Below are 23,589 nucleotides of genomic sequence, written 5' to 3' on the forward strand. Positions count from 1 at the left end.
TTAGAAGACATCTAGGCCTAAGATAATCCACATACATATATATATACTATAACAATATACCACCATATAAATATATATATACTATTAGCAATAAACATATATATATTTATAATCCAAAATAACACTCATAAATCATAACACTCATAATTAATCATAACCACACACGACCATAGTCGTGACACCCCCCTTCCCGAAAAGAAGTTATATCCCCAAATAACTTCTTCTCAAAGAAGAGAGCACCTTAAACCCGGGAAAGGGCATCCGCAAGGACATTGTCCGTCCCCTTCTTGTGGCGAATTTCCACTTCAAAGTCCTGTAGCATCAAGGACCATCTCATCAGTCTCTGATTTGAATTTTGCATTTGCCTTAGGAACACAAGGGGATTATGGTCAGTATAGACAACAATAGGCAACGGGCTTGAGCCAACATATACCTCGAAAAATTGTAATGCAAGTAACAGGGCGAGAGCTTCCTTCTCAACGGTACTATAGTTACCCTGCGCTGAATTAAATTTCTTTGAATAGTAACAGATGGGATGATCGATATCCTGAAGATCCTCCTGGAGCAGGACAGCACCGGCGCCACAGGCGCTGGCATCCACCTCCAGCTTGAACGGTTTGGTGAAGTCGGGCGCAGCCAGGACTGGAGTGCTGCAGAGGAGAGCCTTGCAGGATTCGAACGCTAACTGACAGGCAGGCGACCAGATAAATACTCTTTTGACGCTAGTCAGCGTAGTCAGCGGCGCAGTGACGGCAGCAAAATTTTTGCAAAACCCCCGGTAGTAACCTGCCATGCCCAAAAACCGGCGGAGCTCACGCCTAGTCCTCGGCACAGGATATTCTAGAATAGCCTGGATTTTTGCATTAATAGCACGTACCTGGCCCTGACCAACCTGCTTCCCAAGATACGTTACGGTCGCACAACCAAATTCACATTTTGACAAATTTAATGTCAGGTTAGCCTCTCCTAACCGCTGAAAAATCTGTCTCAAAGTGTGTATATGCTCAAGCCAAGTATCATTATATGCCACAACATCGTCCAAATAAGTCTCTGTATTGTCCACGCCTCTTAGTACATTATTCATTAATCTTTGAAATGTCGCTGGTGCATTTCTTAAGCCAAATGGCATCACTGTATATTGGTATAAACCGTCTGGTGTCACGAATGCACTGATCTCTGATGCACGGGGTGTCAAAGCCACTTGCCAATAACCCTTTAGCAAATCCAATTTAGTTACAAATTTAGCAGACCCCACCCGATCCACGCAATCCAACATCCTCGGGAGCGGATAACTGTCAGCCTGCGTTATATTGTTAACCTTACGAAAATCTGTACAAAACCGCTGGCTCCCGTCAGCCTTAGGCACCAGCAAGCAGGGGCTAGACCACGCACTGCTGCTATGAACAGCCAGCCCGTTCTCTAACAAGTAGTCAACCTCTTTTCGTAATAAAGCACGCTTGGTTGGATTAACCCGATAGGCATGTTGCTTAATAGGAGGGCAATCCTTCTGTACAATTACGTCATGAGAAAGGGCTGATGTGCATGATGGGTTATCTGAAAACAGATTCACATTATTTTCCATCAAATCAATAATGTCTGCTTGCGCCTGGGGACCCAAATGTTTTAAATACCCCGGTAAATCATTCAATATTTCAGAGTTCTGTAGACGTGACCCAGACGAACCTTTTACACGCAGCCCATCACTCTCAGGGGAATAAAGTGACGGCGCTGCTGCAGAAAGTGAGGCGACAACTGCGGGAATAACAGGAGTATCTGACTCGGTGCGAGCCAGATACGGCTTGAGCATATTCACATGACAAACCCTTGTCTTTTTGCGACGATCGGGCGTCAAAATCACATAATCCGTTTCACTTATTTTTTTGTCAATCACATAAGGACCACTGAATTTGGCCTGGAAGGCTGAGCTTTGCAGTGGGAGCAGCACCAACACCCTCTGACCCACAGCAAACACTCTATGCACAGCCTTCCTGTCAAACCATGCCTTCATTTTACCTTGAGCTTTACTCAGAAAGCTGCTAGCCATCTGTCTGGCCTTGTGCAATCGCTCGCGAAACCCCGCAACAAAATCCAATACATTAGTCACCGGCGAGTTTGCGTTGGCTAATAAGCCCTCTCGAAACGCACGCAACGGCCCGCGCACCGTATGGCCAAACACCAGCTCCGCTGGGCTAAACCCCAGCGACTCCTGTACGCTCTCTCTTACTGCCAGCATAAGATAAGGCAAGCCCTCGTCCCAGGCTTTACCAGTTTCGTGACAGTATTTCTTCATCATCGCTTTCAACGTCTGGTGAAACCGCTCAAGCGCGCCCTGGGACTCAGGATGATAAGCGCTAGAGTGTCTGTGTTCTATGCCAAGGGTGGAAGCAACTTGAGCAAATAATTTTGACATGAACTTTGAGCCCTGGTCACTTTGAAGATACCGGCAAAAACCAAAAGTAGAGAAAAAGCTAGAAAGCGCTTTAATAACTGGTCTCACTTTTAGTGTGCGTAATGGGAACGCTTCTGGGTAGCGCGTTGCACTACACATTACAGTAAGAAGGTATTTGTGACCAGATTTTGTGGTCGGTAATGGACCGACACAGTCAATCATGATGTGCTCAAATGGTTCACCCACAGCAGGGATCGGTTTCAACGGCGCGGGCGGAATAGTCTGGTTTGGCTTCCCCGTCATCTGACACACATGACAAGTGCGGCAGAAGTCAGTAACAGACGCATTCAAACCCGGCCAGAAAAAATAGCGTAGGATGCGGTCATAAGTTTTACGAATGCCCAGGTGGCCAGAAATGTTGTCGTGAGCCAGACTGAGAATCTGGGAACGGAAACCCTGAGGTACCACAACCTGACGCACCACATTCCATTTCAAGTCACCGATAGCCGCTGGAAACCATTTACGCACAAGGAGGCCATCCTCTACACTATATGCACTCGGCCCAGCAGCCTCACCCACTTTGGTAACTGCCTCCCAGCACACAGAGAGAGAGCGATCGTGCTTCTGCGCATGCGCAAATGTTTCCCTATCGATATCAAACCCAAAATCACTTTTAGTAGCCAGCAAGCTTTTCCTAGCCCGCTTACGCGGTGTCTGTGGGGCATCACCCACTGGTCGCTCGGCACACAAGAAAGTGTCACACAACGTAGCCTCGTCATCAAACTTTTTCAATTGTGCGCGAGTCACAGCACAACCCGGAAACACAGTGGGTGGGGCTCCCAGCGCAGGCATAGCTACGTTAGCCACAGGTTTTTCAACCACTTCTAGCGACGCAAACACTTTGTCCCCAGCTATGTCGTTGCCAAGACTCATCCCCACACCTTCAATGGGTAAACTTTCACGTAGCCCGATCTGCACAAGACCAGAAACAAGTGGAGAGCGTAGGTGGATCATATGCAATGGAGCGCGAGAGGATATCATTTCCACGCCCAAAACCAATGCATCGGAACCACAAAAGGTATTCTCCGCAAATGGCAGTACACTCTGTAAAATAAGGGACTGTGAGGCGCCTGTATCACGCAAAATGGTGATAGGAACGCGCTCATTTTCCTTATCAGACAGCGAGACTGAGCCATGCAAAATAAAGGGATCAAAACACTCCTCTACCTCCGCCCGGACAGCCATAGCTGTCTCGGAAGCAGACCGAGGAATAGTATGCACAAACCCCACACCCTTTGGTTTTTTTGAATACACATTTCCATTTCCATTCTCTTTCTGCTGCTTATGTTGTACTTTAGGGCAGCGAGAAACCAAATGGCCCACTTCATGACAGTAAAAACAAGCACGATTGTCAGGCGCTGCACTTGCGCCCCTCGGTGGACTTTTCGGTTGTGACAATTTGTGCTGTTTTTTCTGCATGTTGAACAGACCCTCCCCGCTACGCACCGGAGAAACACCCGAACGGTGCGTCAGATCATATTCATCGGCCCTCACAGAGGCTTTAGCAATTGAGTTAATCTTTTGTTCCTCAAGATAGACAACAATACGATCTGGGATACATGATTTGAAATCTTCCATCACTATCAGCTCAGTAAGCTGCTCAAAAGTGTGTACGTTGCTCGCGTTGCACCATTTCCTAAACAATGTGGCTTTTTCACGGCCAAATTCCACAAACGTTTGAGTAGAGGATTTTTGAGCGGCCCTATATTTTTGCCTATAATGTTCAGGCACCATTTCGAAACCGCTAAGGATAGCCGCCTTTACGACATCATAACATAGGCTCTCATCCACCGTGAGTGCGCTACAGATATCCTGTGCTCTACCTGTCAACTTACATTGGAGTAGCAAACTCCAGAATTCCCTGGGCCACTTAACAGCACCAGCAATTCGTTCAAAAGCACAAAAGTAGTTATCCAACTCACCCTCCTTGAACGCAGGTACCAATGCGATTTGTTTGCTTATGTCGAACGCTGCCACTCCTCTGGAACCTGGGGGTGACCCGTGTCGCTGCTGGGAGGCGGGCGCCCCTGCGGACGCCTCGTCGGGGTAGGTCTGGCCTCGCAGGCGTGCCATGTCGAGCTCATGTCTCTGATGCTGTAGTTTGCACTCCTCGCTCTTCAGCGTTGTTAGTGCTATTTCCAGCTCAAGCTCCCGGAGGCGCAGAACCCCCCCTATGTCCTGAGGACTCCCCCCAGTGCCCCGTGGGTAATCATGTGGGGCCTGAGCAGACGGGTCCCCCGCGGGATCCTCGCCCTGCTCTAACACACCCGTAGTGTCAGACTGATTGGCCCCACTAGAACTCGGTTCTGCGACAATGAGTGATACGTCTCCCCCCTCACTCTCATCTGACAGCATCGTAATGACTCCCTGTGAAAACAACTGCCGTGAGACAGCTGCGAAAATCGCCTCTTTCTTTTTGGTACCGTGCGGTAAAGGAACGTTAAATTGTTTGGCAATACTGTACAATTCCCAATATGAGCACTGTTGTAGCTCCTCAAGCGACAGGACATCCGTACTAGCACCCTGGTCATCAGAGGCCATACCAAATACAGGCCATATACAAAATCCGCTACTCAAACTGGTACGAGCAACATACTCACCATTAATACTCCCCAATCCGTCTACCACCAAAAGCAATACTAGCAAAACAAAAAACATAACCAACTGAACAACTGAATCCTTAATTTGTTTTTTGAAACGGACGGGCTCCCAAATATGTTACAAAACCATATGTCTAGGGGTAAAGGTAATGTAATATATGAGAGAAACGGAAACCAAGGCCTTAATACAAGGATTTATTCAGTAGTATAATGAATAAATTATAAGAATCAACAATAGTTTACAAAATAAATGGCTCTTTAACTCGCATGAACATAACAAACGGAATCCAAAAACAAAACTAAAGTTATTCCTTTCCGAAGGGAATAACTTGTCTAACAAAAGTTCAGCTTCACAAAATAAAGGAACAAAACAGTTGGCGACATGTAGTAGTAGTACGACGGATGGGGGAAAGACCTTGGAAGTGTTTCCCCAGCGCTGGGCTGGGCATGAATGGGCTATGTAGTGAGAGAGCCGCGGCCGCTAGCTCGCTCACGTGACCGTCAGCCAATCAGGGAGGTTGATCAGACCTCCATGGTCATGGCCAACAGGGTTACCCCAGCCACACAGCTGATGACAATCAGTCTGTCCGAAAACCCATTAGTATCCTCTGCATGGGAGGAGAGTTAGTCTAATACAGGTTCATAACAACTGCTGCACAGATATAGATATATATATATATATTAGAAGACATCTAGGCCTAAGATAATCCACATACATATATATATACTATAACAATATACCACCATATAAATATATATATACTATTAGCAATAAACATATATATATTTATAATCCAAAATAACACTCATAAATCATAACACTCATAATTAATCATAACCACACACGACCATAGTCGTGACACCTACATTGAACCAAAAATAATATACAAATATGGACACATTCAGTTTGGTGTCACTTAACCACTTAAACCCTCTACATACTATATACTGAGTTGTATGTCATGCAAATATGGAGTGCAATGTAACACAACTGCAACAGAGTAACTGGGACACAGGTAAACATGACACCTAGCAGCATCTAGCTGTCTAAACATTTGTGGTCGAGCAACTATATGCAACAAGAAGTCTATAAGGAAAGCGTATGCCTCTATAGGGGTTGAGGTACAAAAATGGCCAAATAATCACATTTGACTAGCTCTTGGACTTGTAGGAGTTGAGGCATAAGGCATTTATAAGGCATTATATCTAGAAATATAATAATACACCAACTTGTTCAGACAAGATACTGTATGTAGTAAACGTATTGTCTCTCGCAACATATAGCCATATATGTTAAATCACCACCTCATATCTCTCCACAAATGAAGTGTCACTCACTGCCGTCGTCTTTCCTTTTTCTTCTTTGTACATATGTCGGTGATTTGCATTTGTCGATGACATGTATTATTTGGATGAATTGAACGAATACATGGAATGGAAACAAGTCCCAATGCAGGACTTTTTTCAGGGGCCCTAGCCTCTCCTACATCCAGCTTTTGGTTACCGTCCATAACTTTATCTTAAACAAACATTAAATTCCCATTGACAATGAATGGAGAATTTTACATCATAGTGTCTGAGCAAATAGGCATTCTTTACGTCATGATGATGTACGATGATAAGAGCACCCATCACTTCACACGGTGGTGATTTTTTTTAAATCATTTTAGCCATATAGGCCTACTGTCTGACTGTATCACATATTTATTTAATCAATCAATGCACTTTTCTACTAACTTTACACCCCATAAACAAACCACAACACTCCCCTCCTACAAATGTTGGCTTAGATATAGATTTTCACACATGCAGGCACCTCTCTGTGTGTATTGTTGATGGTTCTCATATGCACACAGAGCAGCTGGCGTTTGTCTTCAGTCCTCCTGTGGGTGACACTGTTACTGTCTGTCTATGCTTTGACCTTGACCCCTTCTAAGCTGGACCCAAGAGACTGACATGCACATACCATGTGCTCATGACCTTCTACATACCGCAGTCACTCAACACATTCCTAACCACAACCATTTGCATCATGTCCAACTGTAACACTAATTCTTTAAAATAGCTCATTGGAGAGGGGATGGCCATGTCCCCATGTTGTCCCCAGTTGCCTTTTAAACGGAATACAATTCCGTATCAATTTAATTAAACACTTGAGTCATATAGATTTTGTTGTAGCCTACAACAAATATAAAAAACATGCTCACAATGTCGCAATGTTCCTTAAAGTTTACGTTTGTAGCAGAATGGAAATGTACTAGCGGATTTGAATTAATGTACAGTGATTGTTGACAGACAGACAGACAGATCTCTTCCAAACTCAGCCTACAGTGAGGTGGCTCTACAAATCAACTATCCAATCACGACTCACAACCCCATGATCCCTACAGACCATGGGATCCACACTGAAATGTAGGCATACCACCACCAGAGGGTGGCAGAGCGATGACTTTGTGGCAAATTCCGAGCTAATCTATCTGATTTATCTACTGGTCTAGACACTGTAGACAGCAGACAATATTTCCTGTTTCTGAGTGGAGACAGACAGACAGCACCTGGCCTTGAGTTCACCTCCATTCAGTGTACAAACACACACACACGCGCGCGCACACATGCACGCACGCACTCTAGAAGTGATGGATTCCAGAACTGTATATAGGCTATAGTGGCCAGGCCGTACTGGTCTGGGTTTTGATTTAGGGATGTTAATTCACTCCGATCATTTAAATATTCACATCAACCTAAAACTCAACAGATTCTCAATACAAGTTTGACAATAAATGGACTGCGACAAGAACTCCCCCCAAGATTACAATGTTCTATTCAACAACTGAATAGTCATTTAAAACAACACTGAATGTATGTAATAAATGTATTATTAGACAGTGCCCCTCCTGACAGTGTCCCCCCAGACAGTGTCCCCCCTTTGAAGGCCCTTAAATAAATACTTTTTGAAACGTCTATGGGAAACAGGAATGGGGAATTATTTGCTGGTGCCTTCGTCGTTCTGAAAGGGGGTGGTACTGCGATGCTCTATTATCACACGGCTTGGTTGGATGCTTGATTCTGATTGGTCAATCATTGAATTCAGCAGTGTGTTATTTATTTCTGAATAGTGACCCCTGAACTCAATAGCAGACCGCTGTCTAATCAAAGACCCTGCTCGCACACAATGTCATTTACAATTACAAGTTACTAAACATTGCTCTCAAGAATGTTTGTGAAAACATTTGAAGTGAGAAATAGACAATGCAGTAACAGAACATCAACTCTATTTAAATAAATAGACAATGCAGTAACAGAACATCAACTCTATTTCATCAACATTCCTGTTGTTTTTATAGGAGACACATTGCACTCGACACACCGTGGCCTGCCATAAATTAATGGAATAGCGGCCTATACTCTATCATTCGTTTTGTTACTTTTGGGTCAATTTATTAATTTCTTAATTAAGTAGCTGTGAAATAAGCAGGCTACTTAATCTAATCTAATCATCCTGTAAGGGTTCATTCATTTTCTCAATACTTGCCCGGGCGCAAATCCGGTGATCTCGGAGCGGTCTCTACCGGGTATTCCTAAAAGGCAAACTATGCCTAACCCTAACCTTATTCCTAAACTTAACCTCAGTAAACTATCACTTAACCTAACCTTATTCCTATCCTTAAACATCAGGAAAATAGATATACCAGAATACAAGAACCGCCCCAGCGTGTGGTACAGATTCTGAATGTCCCAACAAAATCCCTCTGAGAACAGAACCATTTACAAAGAACAATATGGGGACTTGTTATAAGAAGAACCGTATGGTGGAATTGACTGTAGCTACATATTGATACTGCAAGAGTAATAACAATATACACGAGTAATAGTATCTATTCTACAAGGACACTTGCAGGTATTGTGTAACGTAAGATTATATGTGCGTGCATGTGTGTGTGTGTGTGTGTGTGTGTGTGTGTGTGTGTGTGTGTGTGTGAGTGAGTGAGAGTGTGAGAGAGAGAGAGAGAGAGAAAGAGAGAGCTATAATCATGGGAGCTGGGCACAGTTCAAGTTTCCTCTGCAGTGCAGTGGCTCTGCAGAGAGAGAGAGAGAGAGAGAGAGAGAGAGAGAGAGAGAGAGAGAGAGAGAGAGAAAGAGCTCAGCATGACCAGCTGTAAGTCATGTCCCAGTCCAGCCACACACACAAACATACATACACGCTCAAGCACACACACACACACACACACACACACACACACACACACACACACACACACACACACAATTTGACTCTGCATATGAGAGGGAGACGCCTCCTTGTCACTCTGCAACTTCTTGACAGACAGACAGACAGACAGACAGACAGAAAGATTTATTATCCCACAGGGGGAAATCAGTTGCCCAGAGGCGGCACAGCAGTTAAGGTTACAACATAAGAACAATAAAAAGTACTGTAGCCTACAGTAGAAACAAGGCAAGGTGCATCAAGAAACAACAATAATAATAATACAAATATTAATAATAATAAAATACTGCAGGGCAAACAAGGGTAAAGAAATTAGGTGTCTATATTATACAGTCAATCAATCAGTGCGTCATCATAAAGTGTATCACTATACCCTCATAAACCTCAATTTCTGGGTTGCCAAATAACCACGGCCAGGTCTGATCGCCCAAGGGACACGTACACGCCCAGGTCTGATCAGCCTGTTGTGGGCCAACCTCAGTACAGCAGCAGAGGATGTCTTGTGATAAATGGCCGAAGCATCCAATGAGGTTGGGGCAGTGTGGGGCACACAACTGAATGTGTCCATGGTGGCACGAAATCCCACCCCATCCAAGAGGACTTCTCCAACCCCATTTTTCTGTTTTGCTGAATCAACAACCAATCATATTAAGCAAATGCTGCCTATTTGCCTTCTCATAAATTTACGGGTATATGTTGTTGTGTGGAGGCGTTGTCGTTATGCGGACAACGCCCTGGTGTGCGGACTACGAAAACTGCAACATGCAAAAGGTCAATTTCTGTTTTCAGGCAATGCAAGTTGCTTTTACCAAAATGTGTCCCGTGAACTTGCCAAATGCAACGAGGAGGAAAAAAAAGAAAGACTTGTTACAATGTTATCATGATAGGATGGTGTTCTGTTGCAAGGTGGATAATGTCCTCATGCAAATCCTGTGCTTTGCAATGCAAATGTGCTGCAACCTGTGTGTGTGTGTGTGTGTGTGTGTGTGTGTGTGTGTGTGTGTGTGTGTGTGTGTGTGTGTGTGTGTGTGTGTGTGATTCTTTAGATAGGAGACAGGAAGCCAAGGGCAGAGAGGAGAGACATACGAGACAACATGGGGGTCGGATTCAGGAGTAATTGTCGCTGTCAGGAGGCAGCCTTGTATGTCCAAAACTTTTACAGGAAATGGAGAAGTGTTAAAGTCGACATGTTTCCAATGGATAAAATGTCATTATTTACTTTTCGTTGGTTAAATATTACAACCCACAGACAGACATAACCACTTTCAAAGTAGAATTTGGTCTGTCATTAAAACATTTAAAATAGGCGATCTACACGATCACAAAGAGCCGTATGGTGACGCTTTGCTTAGCTTGTACACCAACCGTATATTGTTGTTGCTTTTGCGCAACACTGATATAGTGAAGCTATATCATTTACAAAGAAAAGGTAAACATAAGATGATTAAATACCTTATGGAGATACACATTATTTTGTCCGGGTGAACATGTCACTGACGTGTCACGCCTGCACGTGAGCGTTTGGCTTGTGTGCATAATGCATATAGTTTGCACATCCAAGCATAGGTGTGTGTTTATGTGTGTCATGTACTGTAGGCCTTGTGTGTGTGTGTGTGTGTGTGTGTGCGTGTGTGTGTGTGTGTGTGTGCGTGTGTGTGTGTGTATGTGTGTGTGTGTGTGTGTGTGTGATTCTTTAGATAGGAGACAGGAAGCCAAGGGCAGAGAGGAGAGACATACGAGACAACATGGGGGTCGGATTCAGGAGTAATTGTCGCTGTCAGGAGGCAGCCTTGTATGTCCAAAACTTTTACAGGAAATGGAGAAGTGTTAAAGTCGACATGTTTCCAATGGATAAAATGTCATTATTTACTTTTCGTTGGTTAAATATTACAACCCACAGACAGACATAACCACTTTCAAAGTAGAATTTGGTCTGTCATTAAAACATTTAAAATAGGCGATCTACACGATCACAAAGAGCCGTATGGTGACGCTTTGCTTAGCTTGTACACCAACCGTATATTGTTGTTGCTTTTGCGCAACACTGATATAGTGAAGCTATATCATTTACAAAGAAAAGGTAAACATAAGATGATTAAATACCTTATGGAGATACACATTATTTTGTCCGGGTGAACATGTCACTGACGTGTCACGCCTGCACGTGAGCGTTTGGCTTGTGTGCATAATGCATATAGTTTGCACATCCAAGCATAGGTGTGTGTTTATGTGTGTCATGTACTGTAGGCCTTGTGTGTGTGTGTGTGTGTGTGTGTGTGTGTGCGTGTGCGTGTGTGTGTGCGTGTGTGTGTAACTGCGTATGTGTGTGTGTCCCTGGTCTCATGAGCTGGTTGGTTCCAGGATATTTATAGTTCCCATTAGACACGACCTGCTAGAGCCAGGTCACACACGCACACGCACACACGCACACACACACATCTCTGAGATATGTGTGGTTGTCACAGGGCCCGGATCTACCATATGGGCACGTGCCCAGGGGCCCTGGGCACCAGGGGAGACCTTCGTGCTTCGGTGCCCAGGGGCCCTCAGAGGTGTTAATCCGGCCCTGTGCACGCTATCTTGATTTTCCATCCGCCTGTTTAAAAACCCGGAAGATACGCCTGGAGGACGCGTTTTGTGCGGCAAAGGTGTGCTCACGCCCAGACACACGTCGATGCAGGCAGCATCTGGACGGTTCCCAACCGAGGGCCCATTTTCGGCCAAGGACCCGCTTTCATGGGTTTTTCCCTTTCATTTTTCCTTCTCTCAAATCATTAAAAATGTTTATTTTTTTGTTTACTAGCCAATCCGCATCGGGGCCCTGAGCGCCGCAGACACATAATGTGAATTCACACGGCCCAGGAGCCAGGATGTTTTCAGCAGGCTATACTTCTAGCAGCCCCATCAGCACCACTCCCTGCTCTTTGTGAGGTGATGGAGTGGATGTGGAGTCAGAGTGACAGTGTTGGTGGTTAGGTCCCTCAGCCTGCAGTTTGCCAATCCTGATAATACTATACAGTCACCATGGCAACAGCAACTGAAACTTGATAGAGAACTTGATCAAGTGCTTGTTCGTGTACTAACTCTTTATCTTAGGCTCTGCTTCAGGAGGAGTTTAAAGACTGGGTTAATGGCTCATTCCCTACCCGGACTACACAATCCACCTCTTGCTGAGAACCATGGCCTCAGATTTGGAGACGCTGAACCTCATCCCAGCCGCTGCGAACCGGTCCAGTGAGAGCTGAAGGTCTTGGACCGATGGTGCCATCAGGACCACATCATCTGCAAAAAGCAGTGATGCAACCCTTAGCTCACGAGAAGTCTTCAAGTTTGCAAGGGATTGAATCCATGCGTAACATTGGATTATATAAAGTGAAAGCTTCTACTGTATATCCCGTAGCTTGCATTACATTTCAAAAGTATGAGTGTATGTGTGTGTGTGTGTGTGTGTGTGGGGGGGGGGGGTGGTTGCCTGGTCGGGTATTCAGATTCAGTCTGTCACGCTCTGTTGCGTTTCCATGTCGCCGGGCAGTTTGCGGTAATTCAGCCGTAGGCTACATCTCTGCCTGACGCGTGTCGGTGAATGTATCACTCTCTGCCTCACCATTACACGCCTCAACCATTACATGTTCTTCATTAAACGGTGCTGCATGGTCAAGAAGTGACCCATGCACAGCACAGGGCTGACTGCTGACTCAGCCAATTACTGCACAGACCATATGCTCCTTGTGAACTGCATAGACCCATATTTGAGCACACATGCACGCACACACGCATGTGGGAAATGCACACACACACAAACACGCTCGCACTATGCATGTGGGACACACTCACACACACACACACACACACACACACACACACACACACACACACACACACACACACACACACACACACACACACACACACACACACACACACACACACACACACACTTACAGAAATAGGAGAGAAAAACTAATTATGTCAGCTGCACTCTCTCTCTCTCCAGTCTCCCAGAGGTGGTTTCCATCCAATGATGACTGGGGGGACCTCCACCCCAGGCAGGTAACGTGCTGTCGACTATGAAGGTTTAGGTCTGTAATGCCAAGGAATCAGAGGTACCTATTCACACTGTTGCCACCAATGTAGCCACCTGGGACCTATATTCCTTATGGCACGTATGTTACCAGTCGGCTAAAGAGCCATGGCCCAATGGGCGCGTAGCAACGCAGCACCGTATAGCCTACACTATGTGTAAATGTATTTGTGGAAATGAGACCCTTTGGTTGTACGGCTGAGAAACCCAACAGCTGCACTGTTTGTGAAACAAGCTTCTAAATGATTCCCTTTACTTGTACTTTTTGTGGTATAAAAGCGCTCACACTTTTTTCTTTCCTGCCTTGATCTCCTTATCTTCTTCCTTTTCTGTATTTCTTGGAAAAAATGACACGATGGGAACTATGCACAAGAACTTCACCCACTTTTTTACTTGTAAAACTGTGATGTCACAATAAAGATAAAGATTCTGATTCTCTTGTAACTTGTTTCCTTTCCACCTCTCTGGCGCTGCGTTCATATTACGTGTTATATTTAGGTCCAAGTTCAAACTCCCAATAGGGCGTATTATAGGCCTAGTTTGATTCTCAATATCGCCTCACTTAAAAGATGAAATTCCTCATGATGATTGCACAATGTCTGGCAATGTAACACGACTCGTGTTTCAAAACCACACTTTGTGTCGCTGTCCTACAATTGGACCTTATAATCAAAGTCAAACTGCTCTTTGTTGATTCTAGCTGACCGTCTCCTTGCCTGTTTAACATTAAGTTGGCTACTACAGTGTCCATTGGCTACTCCCTTCACACACATACAGTATGTGGGACTGTGACCCTTGCTTAATGCTTGTCGTTGCGTGTGTGTCGCGTTGCATGTAATCAGTGTTTCATGTCAGACAGTGCTCCCCCTGCAGGTGAGTGCATCCCTTTTTCTATTCCAACCAGGTGGCATTAGCATTCACGAGCTGTTGGAAGATGACCAGCGCTGCATTTTGATGACCGTACATTCATCTTGCGTCCTTTCTCTGGAAAGTGCTCTGCATTGATTTTAACTGTGGATACCATACTCATGTTACATTGTTGGCTGTGCATTACTCTATAGATTACTAGCTCCATCTATTCTCTCTCTCTCCCTCTCTCTCTCTCTCTCTCACATCATGAATGAATGGCCTCGTCCTGCAGTGAAACTGAGATATACATAGTGTACTTTTATCAGTACACTGCCATCATAAAAAGGCCCACTTTTTCTTGCATGCTTCGCTTGCTATCCAGAGCCATTAAGGGTGTGGGAGCTGTACCAGATACACATTCAGGTCAACATCAATCCCTATAATTAAATGTGTTACGTCCCTTTCAAATCAATTCATAGATATATTTACACACACACACACACACACACACACACACACACACACACACACACACACAGTCTCATCTCTGTTCAATCCGTCCAAATGGACACTAGCTGCTGCAGGCCATCTCCAAATTGCCCTTCACTTCTTGGAACGCGTGCCAGGGGTATTCATCAGGCTCCCCGCCCCCTTTAGATTTGTTCCACATAATGGATTGGATGCAGAGAATGGCATCAGGGAGAAAAGCCCAGCAAAGAGAGACACACTAAAGAAAGATGAGAGCCAGTGGAGTTACGTAACCAAGTACATTTACTCAAGTACTGTACTTGTCCTTGTGAAATACCTCAAAATTGTAACATTTTGAGGCATTTCGTTACTGGAGTATTGGTAAAGCATTTAGTAACTAACGTAGTAATTTTAGTAGAGTAAAACGTACAATATTTGCCTCTCTATAGAAGGCCATAGACACTCTTACAATTGTGATGACTCATCATTTTGTGACGATTGCTATGGTCGTGTTTTTTTTTTGCATATACTGGTATAATGGGTTAATGGTAGGACTACCCTAACTTTCAGCAGCTAGCTGTCCCAAAGTTTCCCAAGGGAGTTGGGTTACTTGGAACAAATTGAGAGGTGATAGTGGACACCTTTTATGGACACATTTGTAAAGAAAGCTATTGTTAAGCATTTTTCTTTGCAGATTGGTCAGAAATCTTCCTTTCCCTAACATTATTTATAATCACATCTGAGCAGTGTTGTTGGAAATAAGAGGTGATAGGAGAAACAGTATCCAACAATCAACTTTAACGACCGTCCGATGGGAGTTTTCATGTTGCACAGTAAGACATTAGTCATTAGTATTATTGCCATCACCTGGGTAGCTCGTAGTCGTGTAACTTTCCCGACGTTAAGCTGTGTATGTGTTCAACAACACAGCCATCCAAAATATAATTGACAGGTGACGAAAGCTTGCCCTACATAGCAACAGTTGCTAAACTATTTGGATTGGCATTGGACAATCGCTTTTTGGAGTGGAGTTTAGCGAAGGCAAATTCTCCTTTAAATGCTATTTTCACCATGGTTTAAAAACAGAATAATGTCTCGCTCCAGAAAAGTGAAAGGTTCCGGTGTGCTGCTCACCTCCCACCGACCTCTCTTATTATCCCTCCTTCATGTCAGCAGCAGGGGTGGGGGCAGCACAGGAACGGGCAATCACTGGCTGTGCAAGAGTACAGCCTCCCTGCCCTAATTGGCCCAGGGGTCCCCACGCTGCTAGATGTAATGGGAGCTGACATTGGGCACCAGTGGAGAAGCTTGTTTGTGTTCGCCTCTCCCAAACACTAAAATAGCCAACACTAAATCTAAAATGACACAGATGCCAAAGGAAACAAATATCATGTAACTTTTGTCATCACGCAATAAATAACAGACTTCACATTGGAGTGGGCTACTACGTGACACACACACACACACACACACACACAGGATGCAAAGTTATCGCCATATTCTAACTTCTTGGGTTTCTTTTTTTTAAACATGCCCTACTTGATCATACTAGTGTCACACAAAAGCATCAGAATTAGCAGATCTACAAGCTCGAAGCATGATGCAAATTGAATTTGAATCCTGAAAAGTAATAGTTTTGGACATGCTGTACAGTATGAGGTTCTACCCGACAGATGATATATTCACAGCTAGGGCATATAAGACACGATTACAGCTCTTGACAAAGCTGGTTTACCTCATACTTTAGTACTTTGGTGTCCCTTTTCACAAGGAAATGACATTTGAGAAATCCCAGTGGCCATGAGGGGAAACAGAAAACTCGGAAACAGGAACACTCATTTAATTTTCGGGATTACATCACCTCTCTCATCCTCCATAAATATCCACATGTTATAGTGTGTGTGTGTGTGTGTGTGTGTGTGTGTGTGTGTGTGTGTGTGTGTGTGTGTGTGTGTGTGTGTGTGTGTGTGTGTGTGCTATCGTGTCATAATTATACACAATATGAACCCTCAGGCTGCCGGGACATTAATACCAGGCCTTATCTATTGCGCAAATGCAATACAGATGAAATATAATCCAGTGAAGTGAAACATAATTTAATTCGAATACAAGAACGCTCACCCGAAAACATGTTCGCCCCGGGTCAAATCGGGCACCCGGCAACCTAACCTTATTCCTAAACCTATAACCTTAGTCCTAAACGTAACCTCAGTAAAACTATATCTAACCCTAAACTAATTCCTAAAAGTAAAATTACAGATAAACCTAACCTTATTCCTAAACGTAAACTCAGAACTATGTCTGAACCTAACCTTATTCCTAAACTATATACCTAACCTACTTCCTAAATATAACCTCAGTAAAACAAAATAAATGCAAAGACTGGTCATAAGTACAATGACGGTTATTTTAAATCTGTATTTTCAGTGCAAACAACAAAATACTGAGAGAGACACTATGACCCAACTAAAATCCTACACAAACAAAAGAAGAAGTTTGGATGGCCAAACTCAAAAGACAGACAACACACACGCACTATTGCCCATCGCTCTCACCAGACTCCCATCAACTACCAAAACAGAAAAAACTAAACTAAACAAAAAAAGAAAATACACCAATTATTAAGCCCATCATACAAAAACGTAACTAAGGAATTACATCATCAAGGTGTTCTCTTCTGGGATGCTGGGGAGATAATGAGAGCCGGCAACAGCCTCTCTTTATAGTCTTGGCCCCAATCATGAATGTAACCTTGCGTCACTAGGCTTTCCACCTCGGAGGAAAGCCTGGTCTCTGTTAAATGGTAAATGGTGCATTTATATAGCGCCTTTATCCAAGGCGCTTTACATAGATTGTGCATTACATTCACCCATTCATACACCGATGGCAGCGGAAACCATGCAAGGCACCAACTAGCACATCGGGAGCAATTAGGGGTTCAGTGTCTTGCTCAAGGACACTTCGACAGTAACTCTGGGGGAGCCCGGGTTCGAACTGGCAACCTTGCGGTTCCCATCCAGGCACTCTACCCCTGAGCCACCGCCGCCCCTCCCCTGTTACTAAATCGCAGTGTGATTCAGTCGGGAGCGGATGGTAACTTACGTCATGATAGTCAGTGATTTGTATAGTCATCAGGCAGGATAAGAACTACAAAAAAAAAAAATCCCAGTGATCATAATCTTTTTTTTTTAATGTTTTTTGTTGCTGTGTTGTGAATGATCTCATGCTGTCTGACTGGCAGCCTCTGGTGGACATTACCCATCCCCTGCATCCACAATGACACACGGGTAACCTGACTCTGCCAGATGGGGGCGGTATTGAGTAACCATGTTCCCCAAGACAGCATCCATCTGAGATCGCTCAGGGGGTTGAGCTAACACCGAACCGCTCCCGATTTGAACCAATCACCGTGAGCTAAGGCCGTGATATGTGCGAAACCGGACCATACGTCACGTAGACACGTCAATATGATTGGTTGTGTTTGCACGCCCACACGGTGATAGACAGACTGTCCCATCCAATCATCTACCAAGTATCTTGAAAAAAAAAGGAACAGCCCCGTCATCGAATTGGCTCCCGAGATCCCAGATCCCAATAAGCTGTGAAACAAATGTGTGTAGCAAGCTTCTTGGATCTGGCAGCGTCAGGTTAGAGAGATGGGGGAGTGACATGCAATAAAGGCCGTGGGGACCGTCGAGCCCACGGCACACTGCCAGTCTCAGGGTGCCTGGACCGCTGAACCACGGCTCAGGCCCCTGCAATCATAATTGTAGGGCCTACCCAATAAAATTTAATTTCCCCATGGGATAAGATGCTCACTAGTCTCTGGAAAGTACACTTACATTTATTTTGTATTTTTTTAAATCAGTGAAACTACGCCGCAAAATCAAGGATTTTATTGGATAGGCCCTAAAATTATGATCGCGGGTAATTATTTTGGGTAGTTCTTATTCCGTGTGTGTGTGTGTGTGTGTGTGTGTGTGTGTTTGTATATATATGTGTCTGTCAATGTAACTAAACTGTCCTACCAATTGACTTCCTGGGGAGAGGCCATAATCTAATGATGTCACACTATATTATGCATCACAGAGAGATAGATGCCCTTTAAATGGCCCCAGCTGGAGATCTGACCAGATCCATAATATGGGACGGAATGAACAGGCTTGGTGTGTGTGTGTGTGTGTGTGTGTGTGTGTGTGTGTGTGTGTGTGTGTGTGTGTGTGTGTGTGTGTGTGTGTGTGTGTGCGCGTGCACGCTTGCGTGCGTGCGTGACACTCTCCCCCAGGCCTCCCGTAAATTATGTCCATTCCATTGCTTCTTTCCTTTGTATTTCTCTTTTTGCTACTTGTTTTTGGTTAGTATTCTGTAAAACTCCTCTCATTGTTGTCGCTGCAGTTATACTTCACTAGTCAAAAAAACTTATATTTCCATGTGTCTTGATTTATGTTTTTTATTTATGCATTTCTGCTTTGTTGTTTAAAACATAGTAAACAGCTGACAAATGTAAAAAAAACAGTTACAATATCCAATAATGTATTTTTTGTTTAAGTTGACTAAACTGAAAATAGGAACGCCTGGCTGAAAGTGACTAAAAGATCATGCATGTACAGTAGCAGTAAATAAGGACATTACAACTCTATAAGAAGGACCCATATATAACTTAATGGGAAATTCAATTTCAGCCTCACCCAGTTGATGGCTGCTCCATGGTCATAATGAGCACACGGCTGATAAGGGTTAAGTGTCTTGCTGTGTGCTGGGCGGGTCGGCTCCACTATCAATTCAATGACATTTTATTACAGTGCCAAATCACAACAAGTTGTCTATGCTTAGCAGAGACCTAACGATGATTATAAAATGTACATTAAATATCATATATAAAAGTGTGTGTGTGTGTGTGTGTGTGTGTGTGTGTGTGTGTGTGTGTGTGTGTGTGTGTGTGTGTGTGCCATACCAGGCCTCAGGCCTGAGGCCTACCATTGTGTGGCACTTCTATGCATGAAATGTCTATGTTCACAGGTTCACTACAAGTCTTACACCATATGCATTTGGGAAACCCAGCCAATAAGGGCCCCCCCCCCCCCCTCACTGCTGTCGTATCCTACTGACTAACCTCCCAGTGAGGATCCCCCACCGGGAGAGGGTAGACAGCCTTCGTCCTACTCATCCCACCCAGCACTCCTTGCTTCACGAGGAGTGACCGCGGTGACAAAATAATGTCACCCTCCATGCCTGGCTTCCCTCCCCCCAAACATGGCCAATTGTGTTCATAATAATGACACTCAACAAAGCCGGATGCACCATAGTGGGTTGGCAGGCACATTACCACTGCACCACCCGAGCACGTGCAACCTGGAGTCTTAATCCATCAACCGTGTCCCCACACATCTCATTATTATTATGCCAAATCCAACTATCATGTCCACGGACATGTAAATTGTCCCAGTTGTCTTCTGTCTCTATCCACCAAGACAAACAAACTGGGGCCATGTTCCTAAACAGAACCCAGAGGGTTCTGAGCGATGCAGTAGTACTGTACAGTACAGTACGTAGCCTGGCAGGCAGCTGTGTTCCTTTTTGCTGACAGGATCTTTAAAAAATTCATGGACCAGAAAAACAGTTCCAGCTAGACAGGGCTGTGCTCAACCCTTAGGAGTGAAAGATATCCAGACTGCCAGACAAAAACACAGGCTAAAAATGTATAAAAGTTGTGCCGAAAATAGACTAAATAAGCTCTAAATGTGTTAACTTGTGAGCTTGTAGATCTGCCATTTTTGGGTGCATTACACCCATTGGTGTAAATTAGGCATTACTTCGATGTACCACATGTGCAAATACAAAAAGGTAAATATAGAAATAATAGCTGAAAATGTGTTCAACTGTTCACACAATGTTTTCATACGACGATGTACTGTAGTCCTGAAAGCCAGTGTTTTTGTCCGTTCAGGTTTTGTATACTTCTATATTCTTTCGGAATTCCATTGAGTCGACCTGAATGTCTGCTCTTTAATTGTCTTTGGGAAATAAGATAGATGAGCAGGTGCTTCTCAAACAGAAAGCTGGCTCAGTGGAACTACCCGTGCAACAGCTACCTGGGTTCTCCACAATGCACAACAGTTGCATTGTGCAACAGTTGGACAATGCAACAGTTGACAGACCGTTGCATTGTGCAACAGTTCCACGTTGTGAATGTTATTCACGTTGTGGAACTGTCGAGAAATCCCAAAGCCACAGAATCTGCTTCTATGTGCAAAAGGTTTGGTGCGCTGATGTTACAGAGGCTAATTAAAACCTGCTGCTCAGATCTGTCAACATTATACACGAACTGCAAATTGTTTTATTCTCAGCGGGAGTTAATTCCTCCACCATTCTGGTCAGTGTTTACATTCCAGTGTGCGTGTGGGAGAAGCAATAACACTTGGCTGACCACATTATCAGCATGGAGCAAAATACCCAGACTGTTCATCAGATCCCCCCATCGGGGACAATAACATTCTAGTCAACTGTTATCGTACAGTAAAGGGGCATATCGTTGGTGTCAGGCAGAAACCGGTTATTGCCATTTAACTTTGGTGTTTTTTCATCGATTAACTGCCTACTTGATCAGTACAGTGTCTACGTAGCAGATCCACAAGCTCAAAACACAGCGCAGAGCGAATATGTTCAGCTTGTACATCTGCTTGTGCCATTTTTGAGTGGTGCAACCACTCCAAGGAACAGCAATGTCCGTGACTCTGTGACCCTGTGTCCGCCTATGTGACGTCAATGAGCACGAGTATGTGACTTATTAGTACCAGTAGGGGGCACCAGAAACAGAGAGGGATAATGAGGGGGGGGGGAAATTGCACCACTCAGTTCACACGGGTGTGATTTTTTTATTTGAATCTTGAAAAGTATCCTGAGGTTTACACTCTGAACCTCGGGACCACAAAGCCCTCGAGGGCTTTTTGTGTCAACCTTTTTCACTGCCAATAGCTACAGCAGGGGTGCCCAAAAGCAATAGATCACAATCCTGCATTTGGGTCCTACTTTTGCTGATGAACATCGTGACAACAAGCCTACATACTGTACATGGTAACTTTGGTAAGACATCATATATAAGCTAAGACCCTAACAGTGGAATATCTATATAATGAAACTATGCATCTCTCACACACACACTCAATATAAGGGTGTGTGGGACATTGATGGGGGAGACTGGGAGGCAGGTAGGCTGTCATTCTGTTGTACTGAGAAACTATGAAATAAAATAATTCAGTTTGAATCCTGACCATGGAGTCCTGCAATTTCCTGATTCGTTTATCCTTCATCTATCGGAATCAAAGAATTCTACAACAACACACAAGGAGGAACACACTGAAAAAGGAAGTCAATAGTCAGCCAAAAGAGAGGTTAATCTGAAAGACGGCTAACAAAATAGGTTTTTGGCCATGAACAACGCTGTGTCACTGGAAGACAAAGACTGTATTGCCAAATGGCTGACCATGTCTGAACATGAAGTTGTTTTTCCACTCTCTCTGACAGCTTGTTTTGCTCACTTTCCTGCAGAGACGTTTCCTCTAGTGTCCGTGTCAATAAAGTCAACCCTCTACAGTGTCAACCAACCTCCCACAGAGTAAGGCCTATATACTCTAGTCTATATGCTTGCAGGCTAGATATATAATGTGATGACAATCAACCCTGCTCCAATGCACATGTGGAGCCAGTTGCACCACCTCACACTAAAGTTCAAACTTAGCATAGCTTGTCATTTAAGCTGTAACTACGCTTAAGTTTGAACTTAGTGTGAGACTATCACTAGCTCCTGACACTTACTGTACACTCAGCATTATGCTACCCAGACAAACATCGTCTCCGTCACACACACACACACACACACACACACACACACACACACGAGGATGTACTTCCTGTGCCAGCTGAGGAAGTTGAACTTACCACAGAGACTGTGTGGGTGGAGCACACACACACACACACACACACACACACACACACACACACACACACACACACACACACACACACACACACACACACACACACACACACACACACACACACACACACACACACACACACACACACACACGGGATTGTATACTGCATAATGAGTACTTTTACTTTATACGCAAGTACATTTTGAACACCAGACTTTTACTTGAAGCATTAGTACAGTATTTCTACATTGCGGTATTTAGTTTTACTTAACCCATTTACTGTAGCACTGATATTGTTGATTCTAAAAATGCCTTCTAAATCCTGACCTAAGATTTCTGAAAAACAGCAAATATTCATTAAAAAAAAAATCTGTTCCCGTCCTGAATGGGTAAAATAATGTCAGTACTTGAATCAATACTACTGAATGTACTATATCATGTTTTCAACTGGTGGTCCGTCCAGTATTGACAAGTTGAGATGCAGTAATTAAATTACCTGGTGACATTATGATGACACGTCAATGTTATGGGAAATTGGACGTCAATCAAGAACTTACACAGAAAAGTGAGTTAGAAGCTCAAGGGGAAACTACTGGATTGCCTGGTTGAGTCACCTCACCATTATAAGGAAAGGTAATTTTTCCCCCCCACGCCACGCCCATATCCCCCCCTCCAACACAACAGTGGTCCCCAGGTAAGGTTGATTCTCAGTCAGGGTGGTGGTCCCTGGTTCATAATCAGTTGAAAACCCGAAAGCCACAGTGCACACGTACACATAACTCTCACTCACAGACACCATTTCACTAGTAAGAGACCACACCTACCTTGACAATTTCTTGAAACGAAATGCGATGAATGTGGAATGGGATGAGGAACCCAAGGTTAGGACTCAGGGTTGGGGTGAAGTCTCGGGAGCTGACGGCCATCGTTGGTCTACTCCTAGCAGAAACAGCCAATCTACGAGCGCAGCACTCACG

The 23,589-nt window shown here is 44.2% G+C and overlaps 1 protein-coding gene across 1 annotated transcript in view; it reads right to left on the minus strand.

Annotated features, from left to right (window-relative positions):
* Window positions 1-23,550, minus strand: part of LOC308310851 (troponin I, slow skeletal muscle-like) — a 35,067-nt gene extending 11,517 nt beyond the window's left edge. Inside the window, exon 1 of the mRNA XM_080757303.1 lies at window positions 23,437-23,550. The gene's annotated coding sequence lies outside the window, so the exon portion shown is untranslated. The remainder of the gene's footprint in view (window positions 1-23,436) is intronic.
* Between the last annotated feature and the right edge of the window lie 39 nt (window positions 23,551-23,589).

Source organism: Protomyctophum bolini (assembly GCF_963924005.1).
Source record: "Protomyctophum bolini genome assembly, chromosome: 23".
NCBI lineage: Eukaryota > Metazoa > Chordata > Actinopteri > Myctophiformes > Myctophidae > Protomyctophum > Protomyctophum bolini.